The sequence below is a fragment of the Oryctolagus cuniculus genome, chromosome 4 (assembly GCF_964237555.1).
Source record: "Oryctolagus cuniculus chromosome 4, mOryCun1.1, whole genome shotgun sequence".
Lineage (NCBI taxonomy): Eukaryota > Metazoa > Chordata > Mammalia > Lagomorpha > Leporidae > Oryctolagus > Oryctolagus cuniculus.
The window spans coordinates 5747796-5762998 of NC_091435.1; the positions used below are offsets into that span (position 1 = coordinate 5747796).

The 15203-nt window shown below is 44.4% G+C and overlaps 1 pseudogene; it reads left to right on the top strand.

Moving 5' to 3' along the window:
* The first annotated feature begins 10577 nt into the window (after nt 1–10577).
* LOC127487599 (U2 spliceosomal RNA) lies at nt 10578–10667 on the top strand (annotated as a pseudogene).
* The last annotated feature ends 4536 nt before the right edge of the window (nt 10668–15203 follow it).

The following is a 15203-nucleotide window of genomic DNA, read 5'->3' on the forward strand; positions in this document are numbered from 1 at the left end:
GAGGAAAGATCTCTCTCTCTCCCTCCATCCTCCCCACATCCCCCTACACACTCTTCCTTTATTTAAAGGGGGGGGGCAAATACTATATGATTCTGGTTATGTGAGGTATCTAAAAGAGTCAAACGCGTAGAAACAGAAAGTGGAATTGTGGTTATCAGGAACTGAGGGGCCAGGGGAAAGGGAAGGTGTTTAATTGGTATGGAGCTTCAGTTTTGAAAACACTTGTGCCATCTTCTGTCACTTTCCCAGGCACATTAGCAGGGAGCTGGATCTGAAGTGGAGCAGCCGGGAATTGAACTGGTGTCCACCTGGGATGCTGGCATTGCAGGTAGCGCTTTACCTTCTAAATCACAGCGCCAGCCCCAATGCTACAGTCTTAAAAGATCGAGGAGGGGGCAGGGCTAGGCAATTTTTTATCAGATTTATTATTTGAAAGCTGAAAGAGTTCTGGAAATTAATTGCATAACAATATGAACACACCTAACAACACTGAAATGCACATTTAAAAATAGTATGATGGTAAGTTTTATGTGGTTTCTTACCAGGATCAAATTATTTATTATTTAAATTTATTTATTGAAGAGGCAGAGAGAGAGAGAGGGAGAGAGAGATTTCCCATCTGCTGGTTCACTCCCCAGAGCCCCCCGGTGGCCAGTATTGGGCTAGGCCAAAGCTGGAAGCTAAGAATTCAACCCAGCTGTCACCTCCCAGGATGCACAGTAACAAAAGCTGGAATCAGGAGTGGAACCAAAACTTGAACCCAGGCTCTCTGATGTGGCATGCAGTGTACCACCTGCCATCTTTTATATATATATACATACATACATATATATACATGCATATATATACATAATTTTTAAAGATATATTTATTTACTTGAGAGGTAGTTACAGAGAGAAGAGACAGAGAGAAAGGTCTTCTATCCACTGCTTCACTTTCCTAACTTTTGGAAAAAAGAGGACTCAAAGCCTTCTAAGTGTTAGATACTTTACTAACTGCCGCATCAAGTATGTGGTGAGCCAAGTACCCCCAGTCCTTGTTCTCCTTGGGCTTAACTAAACAAATAACCACAGGTACTATAAATAATTACAGTAGCACAAAGTATTTTTAAATGACACAGGATTTTGTGTAGGTGACTGTGAAGAGGGCTGATGGCGTGGCATAGTGAGTAAAGCCAGTCTGCAACACTGGCGTCCCATCTGGGTGCTAGTTTGAATCCTGGCCAACCTACCTTTTTTTTTTTTTTTTTTTTTTTGTGACAGGCAGAGTGGACAGTGAGAGAGAGAGAGAGAGAGACAGAGAGAAAGGGCTTCCTTTGCCATTGGTTCACCCTCCAATGGCCACCGCAGCCAGTGCGCTGCAGCCGGCGCACCGCGCTGATCCGATGGCAAGAGCCAGGTGCTTACCCTGATCCGATGGCAGGAGCCAGATGCTTACCCTGGTCTCCCATGGAGTGCAGGGCCCAAGGACTTGGGCTATCCTCCACTGCACTCCCTGGCCACAGCAGAGAGCTGGCCTGGAAGAGGGGCAACCGGGACAGAATCCGGCGCCCCGACCAGGACTAGAACCCGGTGTGCCGGCGCCGCTAGGCGGAGGATTAGCCTAGTGAGCCGCGGCGCCGGCCCAATCCACTTTTGATCCCTGTTAATGTGCCTGGGAAAGCAGTGGGAGATGACCCAAGTCCTTGGGCCCTTGCATCCACGTGAGAGACCCAGAAGACGCTCCTGGCTCCTGGCTTCAGGTTGGCCCCACCCTGACCATTTTGGCTGTCTGGGGACTGAATCGAAGATCTAGCTCTGTGTCTCTCCCTGTCTTTCTCTGTAATTCTGCCTTTCAAATAAATAAAGTAAATCTTTTTAAAGATAACATAAAACAAAGGAGGGATGTGCATGAAACAGGATTGTATGTGGATCATGTATGACTTTTTTCAAAAGTGCAGACTGGGACACCATTAAGTACAGAGGGCCTGACCCAATGTGGAGGCTGAGCATGTGAAAGTTAGTAGAGATTTCAGATACTTCACTTTTCATCTCACTCCCATCAAAAACACACTAGATTGTTTAGGGGTCTGTGTTAGAAAATTGTAAAAGAAAAATGCAACCTCTGATCTCTTTGCTCCTAGTAGCACTGGATTCAATAGTGACACCCCAAGGAGGCAAATCCCTTTTCCTTTTAGTTGGCTCAGAGACGAGAGAGCATGCTGCAATGTTCCACACAAGTTTCACCAAGACTCTGAAAGTACTCCAAACAAACACAGAAGCAAAATACACTAACCTGCAAGTCTAAGATCTGTCATCCCACTGAGCCCTATGAAAGGAAAGAGTAACTGGGCTCAGGCAACAAGACAGGTGCGACCTGATCATGAGACGCCCTCACAGATCCTCACATACACAGTTCAGAGTGACGAGCTACTCACTCAGCCGGATCCACTGCAAGGTCATTCTGCAACATGCAAATGTGAGCAATACACTCAGCGGGAAGAGGACGCAAGCTCTTGTGGTGAGAGACCAAGTCACAGAATAAAACTAGGCTGTACCTATGTTCCATGAGCAGAGAAAACATGACTCAACTGTTTTTTCAATTAAACTATGATCTCTCTGAAAGGAGAGGAAAATTAAGTCATTTCACATTTTATATATCACTTAGCCATAACGAAAGGCCACATATTATGGTCCTTCTTTTCCTTAAAGAAGGTAACACAGGGGCTGGAGCCATGGCAAAGTGGGGAAAGCCACCACCTGTGGCACCAGAAAACCAAGTCCTGGCTGCACCACATGGGAGACCCAGAAGAAGCTCCTGGCTCCTAGCTTCAGATTGGCCCAGCTCCAGCCATTCTGGCCAACTGGGGATTAAACTACCAGATAGAAGATATTCTTTCTCTCTCTCTCTCTCTCTCTCTCTCTCTCTCTCTCTCTCTCTCAACTCTTCCTTTCAAATAAATAAATAAATCTTAAAAAAAAAAAGTTACACAAAAATGAATTCTTCATCAATCATGATGCTCCAGAAAAGGATTCAGAGAGCAATCTCTTTAACTTGAAAAATGTAGTAGTAGCATTAAGACAAAATTTAGCCAGGCCAGTAATATGGCACAGTGGGTTAGAGCACAGGCCTGCAGTGCCAGCGTCCCATATGGGCACCAGTTCAGGTCCCAAGTGCTCCACTTCTGATCCATCTCTCTATTATAGCTTGGGAAAGCAGTAGAAGATGGCCTAAGTCCTTGGATCCCACCCACATGGGAGACCTGAAAGAAACTCCTGACTCCTGGCTTCAGATCAGCTCAGCTCTGGCCATTGTGGTCATTTGGGGAGTGAACCAGCAGATGGAAGGCCTTTCTCTCTGGCTCCACCTCTGTCTGTAACTCTGTTTTTCAAATAAGTAAAAAATAAATCTTTTTTTTAAAAAAGACATATTTCTGTGCTTTAAGTTGTTGTCTTGGCCAACACTGCCAGCCACAGATATGGAGCAACATCTAATCACACTTAAGACAACTTCCTCCTCTGGGTGTACACATAGTTTTTTCCCCCAAAGAAACCTTTTTTTTTTTTTTTTTTTTTTTTTTTTTTTTTTTTTTACAGGCAGAGTGGACAGTGAGAGAGAGAGACAGAGAGAAAGGTCTTCCTTTGCCGTTGGTTCACCCTCCAATGGCCGCCGCGGCCGGCCGGCGTGCTGCGGCCGGCGCACCGCGCTGATCCGATGGCAGGAGCCAGGTGCTTTTCCTGGTCTCCCATGGGGTGCAGGGCCCAAGCACCTGGGCCATCCTCCACTGCACTCCCTGGCCACAGCAGAGAGCTGGCCTGGAAGAGAGGCAACCAGGACTAGAACCCAGCACCCATGTGGGATGCCGGAGCGTGGAGGATTAGCCTATTGAGCCACGGCGCCAGCCCTACTTTAACATTTAAGATGGTATTTTTACCACCCAGCTTAAGGGGATTTGGGATCCCATGGCAAGTTTTTAAACTGTATCCTTAGAAGTAAGTCCATAGGAATGGATGCAGAACTATACAGCGTTAGTTACAGACTTCATACACTTCATACTTACAACTCTAGGGACTTACACATAGAGTGTTGCAATGGTTTGGATGTGATTTGTACTCCAAAGATATAAGTGTCAGAACAGGAAGTCCCTGGGCAGGCATTTGGCACAGTGATTAACAGAACCTCATCCAATATGAGTGATTCGAGTTCCAGGTCCTCTGCTTCCAATCTAGTTTCTTACTAATGTGCACCCTGGGAAGCAGCAGGTGATGGCTCAACTACCTGGGTCCCTGATACCCATATAGGAGACCCAGATTGGGTTCCATGCTCTGTCTTCAGCCAGGCTCAGCCCTGGCTGTTGTGGGCATGTGGGGAGTGAACCAGCAGGCAGAAAATCTCTTGTAGGTTCACAGTGTGGCAATGTTAAGAAAAAAAAGTATGGGGCCGGCGCCGTGGCTCACTAGGCTAATCCTCCGCCTAGCGGTGCCGGCACACCGGGTTCTAGTCCCGGTTGGGGCGCCGGATTCTGTCCCGGTTGCCCCTCTTCCAGGCCAGCTCTCTGCTGTGGCCAGGGAGTGCAGTGGAGGATGGCCCAAGTGCTTGGGCCCTGCACCCCATGGGAGACCAGGAAAAGCACCTGGCTCCTGGCTCCTGCCATCGGATCAGCGCGGTGCACCGGCTGCAGCGGCGGCCATTGGAGGGTGAACCAACGGCAAAAGGAAGACCTTTCTCTCTCTGTCCTTCTCTCTCACTGTCCACTCTGCCTGTCAAAAATAAAATAAAAAAAAAAAGAAAAAGAAAAAAAAGTATGCTTTTTAAGAGGTGGGGCTAGAAGGAAGTAATTAGGTTATTGGGGTCACTGCCTGTCCATTGCCTCTGGGAGGAATGATCTAGACCCTGATAGATCTTTGTGAGAGGGTTGTTACCAAAAAGTGAGTGGGGTCCTCCCTGCATTCCAGTTTCCTGACCCCCCCTTCTCAAAGGCACTCTGCCATGATGCTGGCTACCAGGCTGTCACGCAGCCACAGAGCACTCTCAAGACTGTGCTGTCTTGAGTATTAAGTGGCTGGTCTTGGAGGGAGTGAGTCTTCTCTGCAGCTTCAGAAGTGGAGTGATCTGGGAGAAAAGAATCCTTCATGTTCAAATTTGGAAATCCAGACTTGACTTGTGGGGAGAGAAGGATGTGACCAAATTCTTTCCAAAATAACAATCAGAACTATGGACAGCTAGAAGAGAACTCTTGTAAAGATAGAAATCCCAATCATCTTATCTAGTAATAATTAGTTACACAGTCATGCTCCCATAAAGTCAGCAAGCAGGCTAGAAACATACCCCATGTGCTGACTTCTTTGTTGGTCATGTTTGGACTCATGCCTTGTGTTCTGGTGTTTCTGGCCCACTCATCCATCATGGTGATTGCAGACAGCTCCTATGTCAGGCCCTATATTATCACTTCCATTTGCAGCTCCTGCTTCTCATTCTCCTGCAGCAGCCTAGATGTCCACCAGAGTGGTAGACACTAGGCTTTCCTTGCCAATGTTCTCACCATCACCTCCTGTCTTACCACCCCTTTCAGTCACAGGCTGGTCTCACACCCACCCATGTTTCCATCTTCCATCTTCGCTATGAGGACAAACTGGCTCAGAGACCAGGTTTCTTGGGACGAACTATGGTTCAACACAGCACAGTGGGGTCGGGAGTTGCACCCATTTCTCTCCTTCCCTTGCACTGTAACTTCAGTCTACCTTCTGTCCTGGAATTCACTGACACTGCTCCATCAGTCCATGTTGTAGGTGCTTTATAAGTCTTATTTCATCCATACACAAGCTCACATCTCTTCTTCAAACAAATGCCCTTCTGGGATATGCATTTGGTGCAGTAGGTAAGCCACCTGGGATGGCTGCATCTCATATCAGAGTGCCTAGTATCAAGTCCCGGCTCAACTCCCAATTCCAGTTTCCTGCCAATTTGCAGGAGCTGATGACTCAAGTAACTGGGTCCCTGCTACCCATGTGGGGGACCCAGGCTGAGTTCCTGGCTCCTAGCTTTGGCCTGGCCTGGCCTCAGTTGTTGTGGGCATTTGAGGAGTGAATCAGCAGATGGGAGATCCATCTCTCTACCTTTTAAACAACTAAATAAAAAAGGAATGTCCTTCCCCTGAGCTCAGGGCCTGTAGATTTAACTCCCTGCTGGATGTTCCCCCAAGTACTACAAACCCAATGTACCCACACCAAACCCACCTGCTTTCTCTGGAGTGCCTGTACCTCTCTGACTGGCAAACGGTTCCTCCTCCTCGGGTCCTGGTGAACATTGGTGAACATAGCCACATTGATGATCCTCCTTGTCTTTTCCGGAGGAGCCCTCCTTTAGTCCAGGCCTGTGTTTCCTCTACCCCTGGCTCAATTCCAGACATAGGGCTGATTTGATCAAACAATTCCCCTTGAATGTGAACAAATTCTGGCTGAGTAAAAACAATTGCCTGAAGCACTAGGAAAAGGAAATTTTTTTTTGTTTAAATGTTGTAATCAGGATATGATGCCAAGAATTTCATTTCCAGGCTAAGAATGAAGCAAATTTAGGAAAAGGTACAATAGTGACAGATCTTGGGAAACCTGCAATCCATATTGGAACGCATAGGTTCAAATCCTGGCTTCACTCCTGATTGCAGCTTCCCGACAATGTGCACCATGGGAGGCAATAGGTGATGGTTCAAGTAGTTGGGTCCCTGCTACCCATGTGAGAAACTTGGAGTTCTGTTAAAAAGAAGCCAGAACTGTGATAATACTTTAAACTGCTGAATCCAACTATCTGGACCATTCTATTGTGGGAGATGATCCATTTCTTTTCTTTTCTTTTTTTTTTTTTTTGAGATTTATTTATTTGAAGGCAGAGTTACAGAGAGACAGAGGGAGGGAGGGAGGGAGGGAGGGAGGGAGGGAGAGAGAGAGAGAGAGAGAGAGAGAGGTTTTCCATCCACTGGTTCACTTCCCAGATGGCCACAATGGCCAGAGATGAACTGGAAGCCTGGAGCTTCTTCCAGGTCTCCTATGCAGGTGCAGGGGCCCAAGGACTTGGGTCATCTTCTGCTGCTTTCCCAGGTCATAGCAGAGAGCTGGATCAGAAGTGGAGCAGCCAGGACTCAAACTGGCGCCCATATAGGATGTTGGCACTGCAGGTGGCAGCTTTATCAGCTATGCGACATTGCCAGCTCCAAGAGATGATCCATTTTCTTGTTCTTTATGATAATTTGGATGTTTGTTACTCCTACTAACTCTTTTCTCCCTCACATCTGATCCACTGACAAGTCCTGTTAGTTCCCCCCACCACCAAAATATAGTGCCAGTCACACCCCTACCACTCATTTCCATCCCCATGGCCAACATGCTCATCATTCATTGCCTACACTGCCTTAACAGGACCATCTAGTCTCCCAGGCCTCCTCCAATGGGCCAACCTCATGGTTCAGCCTCTCAGGTGGACCTCTACTTAGAGTCTACTTCAATGACATCACTTCCTTCTTTTTCAGCCATTCATTGCTTCTTCATTGCCTTCCACGTGCCAGTCACTGCTCCCTTAGTCATAACACAAGCTGCCCTCGGCCATATTTCAATTCTTCAAACACCAAGGTGGAGCCTAACCTTTGTACCAGCTGCTTCCTCCATCAAGAAGGCTCCTCTTCCTCCTCCTCCTCATCCAAGATCATCTTATCTTTCACTTCTCACCTCTGGGGGTCTGCCCCACTTCCCCCTACTAAGGCAGTCCCTTTCTTTGTGCCTCCAGCACACTCCATAATGTGACATATTTTTTTCCTTCCAGGCACCACTATGTGAAAGGGTCTTATTTACTTGTTTATCATCACACTACTACATAAACCTCATGAGGACGGGCATCTCACTCTTTTTTTAAAAATTATTGAAATATATGATTAGCATATAAAAAGCTGTACATATTTAGTGTAAACATCGCATTGAGTTTGGGGATAATTATGTAATCATGAAACCATTACCACCATCAAGGCCGTAAACATACCCCTCAGCTTCTACAGGGGCATTACCTCCTCTTCATTGTTGTTTTGTTGTAAGAACACTTAACATACTAAGTTCCACTCTTCCTAAGAAACGTTTAAAAATATGTTTTTACTTATTTTCATCCACATGAAAGACAGAGTGAGAGAAAGAGAGAGAGAGAGAGAGAGAGAGAGAGAGAGAGAGAAAGAAGTCTTCCACTGGCTCACTCCCCAGATGGTTGCAACAGCCAGGGCCTGGGCCAAGTCAAAACCAGGAACCTGGAACTCCATCTGGATCTCCCACATGGGTGGCAGGGGCCCACGCCCTTGAACCACCATCTGGGATGCATTGGCTGGAAGCTAGATCTGAAGTGCAGAGCAGCCAGGACTCAAAACAACACTCCCATGTGGCATGCAGCTAACCCAAGCAGTGGTTTAATCTGCTGAGTCACAGTGCCTGCCCCTCTTAGTACACTTTAAATTGACAAAAGAGCTGTGCTAGCTATGCTATGCTGTGCTATACAGTAGATCTCCAGAATGTGTTTATCTTTTATAACTGAAACTTTATACTTTTCAATTATAACCTTCCAATTTTCTCCATTTCATAGCTCCTGGTAACCAGCACTCTACTCTCTGCCTCTATGAGTTTGACTATTTTAAACTCCATGTGTAAATGAAATCAGACAATATTTGTCTTTCTATACGTGGATTATTTCACTTAGCATACTGTCCTCTCGGGGCTAGCACTGTGGCACAAGGAGCTAAACTTCCACCTACAATGCCAGCATGTCATATCAGAGTGCCTGTTTGAGTCTCAGCTGCTCTGCTTCTGATCCAGCTCCCTGCTGGTGCACGTGGGATGCAGCAGATGATGGCCCAAGTAATCAGGTCCCTCTCACCCACATGGGAGACCTGGATGGAGTTCCAGACCTGGCTGTTACAGCCATACAGGGAGTGAAACAGCAGGTGGAAGATCTCTTTCTCTCTCTCTGCCTTTCAAAAAATTAAATTGAATTTAAAACACCCAAACATGCTGTCCTCTGGGTCCATCCATAGTCTCACAAATAGCATGATTTCCTTATTTTTATGGCTGAACAATATATACACATCTCATAATCTCTTTATCTTTTGGTGGAATTTAAGTTCTTCATATATTTTGGCTATTGTGACTAATGCTTCAGTAAACACAGGAGAGCAAGCTTCTCTTGCAGACCCTGATTTCAGTTCCTTTTGACACAGACCCAGAAGCGGTGCTGCTGGATCAGAACCAAGAATGGGGAACATTTATCTTTTTTCCACACCCTCCACAACACTTCTTATTTTTTGTCTTTCTGGTATTAGCCATCCTAACTGAGGTAAGGTGGTGTTTCGTTGTAGTTTGCTAGCACTTTATTGAGGAGTTTTGCTCTATGTTCATCAGGGATACTGAGGAACTGGTTTTTTTCTTGTAGTGGCCATGTCTTGATTTAGTATCAGTATAGTTCTGGCCTCACAAAACGAGCTGGAAAGTGCACCCTCCTTGTCAATTTTTAGGAAAATTTTGAGTAAAATTGGCATTAATTCTCCATTAAATGCTTTATAGAATTAGTCAGTGAATCGATCTGGTCCTGAGCTTTTCTTTGATGGGATTTTTAAAAATTCCTTTATTTATTTTACTGGAGGCAGACAGAGCTAGAGAGACATAGGTGTTCCATCCTCTGGTTCACTCCCTAAATGCCCACAATAGCAAGAGCAGGGACAGGCTGAAGCCAGGAGCCTAGAACTCTGAGTCACTCCTATGAGACCCGCGTATTTGAACCATCACCTGCTACTTCCCAGGGTGCACATTAGCAGAAATCTGCATCAGAAGCAGAGCTGGGACTTGAATCAGGGATGCTGGGATGTGAGCATACCAGGCAGTGAATTAATGGCTATCCCAAATGGCCATCTCTGGAAAGTTTATTACTCTGTCAATCTCCTTACTCATATTGGCCTGTTTAGATTCTCTGTTTATGTTTTGGTGCTAGCTGGTTCAACATGTAGTAATTTATCCATTTCTTCCAGGTTATCTGATTTGTTGGTATATAATTGTTCATACTAGTCTCTTATGACCCTCTATATTTACATGGCATTTGTGATGTCTCCTTTCATTTATGATTTTATTTATCTGAGTCTATTGCCTTTTTCTTAGTCAATTAGCTGGTCTTGTCAATTTTGTTTATATTTCACAAACCAACTTTTAAACAATCTTTTGTATTAGTTTTCTATTTTGTTTATTTCAGCTCTGATCTTTATTTCCTTTCCTTTGCTAATGTGCTCTTAATTTGTTCTCCCTTTTTCTGCTTCCCGAGGCATAAATTTATGTTGTTTATTTAAGGTCTTAATTTTCAATTCCTTAATGTAGGTTTTATGACCATAAATATTCCTTTTTTCAACTTTTATTTAATAAATATAAATTTCCAAAATACAACTTTTAGATTATAGCAGCTTTTCCCCCCATAACCTCCCTCCCACCCACAATCATCCCATCTCCCACTCTCTCTCCCATCCTATTCTTCATCAAGATTTATTTTCAATTATCTTTATATACAGAACATCAACTTAGTATATACTAAGTATCGCTTCTAGGCCTTTTGGCTAAGATCAAGTGTAGTATCTGTTCTTATCAGTATATACTAAGTAAAGATTTCAACAGACTGCACCCACACAGACACACAAAGTATAAAGTACTGTTTGAATAGTAGTTTTAGCATTAATTCGCGTAGTACAACACATTAGGGACAGAGATCCTACATGGGGAGTAGGTGCACAGTGACTCTCGTTGTTGATTTAACAATTGACACTCTCATTTATGACATCAGTAATCACCCGAGGCTCTTGTCATGAGCTGCCAAGGCTACAGAAGCCTCTTGAGTTCACAAACTCTGATCTTATTTAGACAAGGCCATAATCAGAGTGGAAGTTCTCTCCTCCCTTCAGAGAAAGGTACCTCCTTCTTTGATGGCCCATTCTTCCCACTGGGATCTCACTCACAGAGATCTTTCATTTAGGTCATTTTTCTTGCCACAGTGTCTTGGCTTTCCATGCCTGAGAAACTTTCATGGGCTTTTTAGCCAGATCCAAATACCTTAAGGGCTGACTCTGAGGCCAGAGTGCTGTTTAGGACATCTGCCATTCTATGAGTCTGCTGAGTATCCCACTTCTATAAGTATTCCTTTAGAACTGCTATGTACTGCATTCCAAAAGTTTTGGTATGTTGTGTTTTCATTTTCATTTATCTTTTTTTCAATTGAACTTTTGGTTTCTTTTTGGGCCAGTCTGTTCAAGAATGTGTTTCTTAATTTTTAGATATTTGCAAATTTCCCAATTTTGCCTCTAGTTACTGATTTCTAGTTTCATGCCACTGTGTTCATAAAAGACACTTGGAATGATTTCAGTCTTATTAAAGTGGCTTGATTGGTGGCCCAGTATATGATGCATCCTGGAGAATGTTCCATTTACACTTGAGAAGAATGTAAAGGGGACCTCAAAAAGTTAACGGAAAATGCATATTATGAAGAAACTTCATGGCTTTCTTTTTTTTCTTTTTTTTTTTTTTTTGCACCAAAATACACTCATACTCACTTGTTAGGTCAGAGCAAGATCAATTCTGAGGTGCTACAAAGGATATCAGTCTGAAAATACTCCCCATTAAGGCAACATGAATTCTGCTAAAATTAAAGCTACAGCAAGTGCCAAATTTATTGTGAAGTTTCCTCTGAAAAAAGGTGAAATCACTGATATTTATGAAAAGTTTATGAAAACAATGCCCCAAAGAAAAGATCAATTTACAAGTGAATAACTCGTTTTAAGAAGAAACGAGGTGGTGTTGAAGATGAAGCCTGCAGCAGCAGACCATCCACATCGACTTGCAAGGAAAAAAATCATCTCATCCGTGTTAGGGCTAATTGATGTTCCAGCAGAGAAACTAGCCAACATGGTAGGTACCTCAGTTGTTCAGCTTACACAATTCTGACTGAAAAATTAAAATGAAGCAAACTCTGATCGGAGACTGCCAAAATGCTTATGCCCACATCAGAGCTTTCTTTTCTAATTTTATGTACTGATTTGGGAGGCGGGGGGGAGGGGCAGAGGGAAAGAGGGAGAGAGGAGGAGAGAGGGAGAGGAGAAAGAGAGAGAGAAGGAGGAGGAGGAGGAGAGAGGGAGAGGGAGAGAGAGAGAGAGAGAGAGAGAGAGAGAGAGAGTGAGTTTCCATCAACGGGTTCATTTCCCAGGTGCCCACAATAGCCAAGGTTGGGCTGGAGCCAGAGACAGGAGAGCTGGGCATATAATCCAGTTCTACCACGTGTGTGTGTGGCAGGAGCCGTTACCTGAGCTATTGCCACTGCCTCCTACAGTCTGCATTAGCAAGACCCTGGAGTCAGGAGCCAGAGTTGGAAATGGAGCCCAGGTGCTCCGAGGTGAGACATGGGCATCTTGGCCACTCGACTAACTGCCTGCTAAAAGAGAACTTTCTGTGGGAACTTGAAGCAAGCTGGGCCAAGATCCTGAAGCATTCGTTCCAAGAACTGTAACCAGAGATGAACAACCCTTTCAGTACAGTCTTGAACACAAAGCACAATAAGAACAACGGCAGGAAGAGTGGAAAGGGACCAGTCAAGAGCCAAGGTCAAGGCAACAGTTTTTGGGGTGCTCAGTGTATGTTGCTTGTTGACTTTGTGGCGGGTCTAAGAAGGATAACATCTTACTAGCACAGCATTTTCAGTTAGCCAAAGAAGTACGGGAAAACGCCTGAAACTCTTCACCCCAGCAGTAGTCCTGCTCATTTCCATCAACCAAAGGCGATTTTGTTGAGAGTTTCGATGTGAAATCCTCAAGTTTCCACCTTAGGGTTCCTGATCCAGCTCCTTCAGACTTTTTTGTTTCCTGCTCTCAAAACTGCTCACTTCAGCAGCACATCTACTAAAAAATCTTGAAAGAGCACCCATTTTTCTTCAGTTAATAACATAAAAGGCTGTTGAGGTGGATGCATTTCCAAGACCTTTAGTTCTTTAGGAATCGACTGAGTGGCAGGTCTCTTCATTTACAAAAGTGTCTTGAACTTGATAGAGTTCATGTTTTTTCTCATTTAATTTCATGTTCCATGAACTTCTTATTCTTTCCATCCTCCCACAAACATTTTGGATGGAATTTCGTGTATGTCTGTTAGGTCACTGGGTCTACAGTGCTGTACTGTTTGAGGGTGCTGTTTCCTTTACTGATTCTTTGTCTGGATGATCTACTCATTGTTGAAAGTGGGATACCGAAACCCCCTACTCTACTGTGACTGTATTGTGGCCTCTTCCTCCCTTTGGTTAAGATTTCCTTCATGTACTTAGGTGCTCTGATGCTGGGTGCCAAGTTTTTTTTGTTTTTGTTTTTTAAGATTTGCTTACTTATTTGAAAGAGATGGAGAGACAGAGACAGAGAGAGATACAGAGATACTCCATATGCTGGTTTACTCCCCAAGTAGCTGCAATGGCCAGTGCTGAGCCAGACTGAAGCTAGCAACCAGGAACTCCATCAGGGTCTCCCATGTGGATGGCAGAGGTCCAAGAGTGGCAGCTTCACCCACCACCACAACACTGGGCCTGGTGCTCAGTTTTTTTTTTTAAAGATTTATTTTATTTATTTAAGACAGAGTTACAGAGGGTAGAGACAGAGAGAGAGAGGTCTTCCATCCACTGGTTCATTCCACAGATGGCTGCAATGGCCAGAGCTGTGTTGATCCAAAGCCAGGAGCGTCTTCCAGGTCTCCCACACAAGTGCAGGGGCCTGAGGACTTGAACCATCTTCTACTGCTATCCCAGGCCATAGCAGAGAGCTGGATTGGAAGAGGAGCAGCTGGGACTAGAACCAGTGCCCATACGGGATGCCGGTGCTGCAGGCCAGAGCCTTAACCTGCTGTGCCACAGCGCAGGCCCCATGGTGCTCAGTTCTTATATCCTCTTGATTCATTAACGTCTTTGTCATAGAATGACCTTTCTTTCTTAACAGTCTTTGCCTTAAAGTCTATGTTGCCTGACACAAGTATAGCCTTGCTATCTTTTGGTTACTTTTGCATGGAATATCCCTTTCTATCCCTTTACTTTTTGCCTATATTTGCTCTTAAGTCAAAAGAAAGTTTATGGTAGGCAGCATAAGTTGGATCTGTTTTTTCCCGATCTATTCAGTCACTATGTTTTCAGAAAATTTTAAATTTTATTTATTTATTGGAAAGGAAGACAGGTAATCTTTTTTTAAAGATTTATTTATTTATTTGAAAGGCAGGAGAGAGAGACAGAGAGAGAGAGAGAGGAGACAGAGAGAGAGATCTTCCATCCACTGGTTCACTCTCCAAATGGCTTCAATAACCAAAGCTAGGCCAGGATGAAGCCAGGAGCCAGGAGTTTCTTCTGGGTCTCCCATGTCAGTGTAGGGGCCCAAGGATTTGGGCCATTTCCACTGCTTTCTGATCCAAGGGAGTTGGATCAGAAGAGGAGCAGCCAGAACACAAACTGGTGCCCATATGGGATGCCGGCACTGCAGATGTGGTCTAACCCTCTGTGCCACAGCACCAGCCTGATAGAGAAATCTTACATCTGTTGTTTCACTGCCCAAATGCCACAACAGCTGAGGCTTATTTTGAACAAATTTAATCTATTTATATTTAGAGTCACTTTTTGATTCTGTTTTGTAATTCCTTTTTTCCTTTGTTCCTCTCTTGATACTTTGTGACGCTGCAATCTTTGCAGTAATATGCTTTAATGCCTTTATCTTTTGTGCATCTACTGCAGGTTTTTTCTTTGTGATTACTATGAGGTTCACATAACACATCTTACAAGAGGCTAATTCCAAAAGTTCATAGAACAATGGAATTAAAACCCAGGTTTATTTAGGTGCAAAACAATTTTGAAATCCATGCAGTTTTTTTCATAATATGCATTTTCCATGAAGTTTTTGAAGACCCCCCTCATGGTTATATAAGTCTAGGCTTCTCTGTGACAAAAATTATCTGACACGGAGGATCTCTGTGAGACCTCAGAGGAAAGAAAGGGTCTTCAAAGAAGGAGACACTCTTCTCTGAAGAGAGAACATCCACTTTGCTTATGGCCGTGTCCAAATACCAATGGAGTCTGTAGTCACAAAAGGCTTCCATAGCCTTGGCGGCCCACGGCAAGAGCCTCGGATGATCACTGACGTCATAAAAAAGAGTGTTAATTGT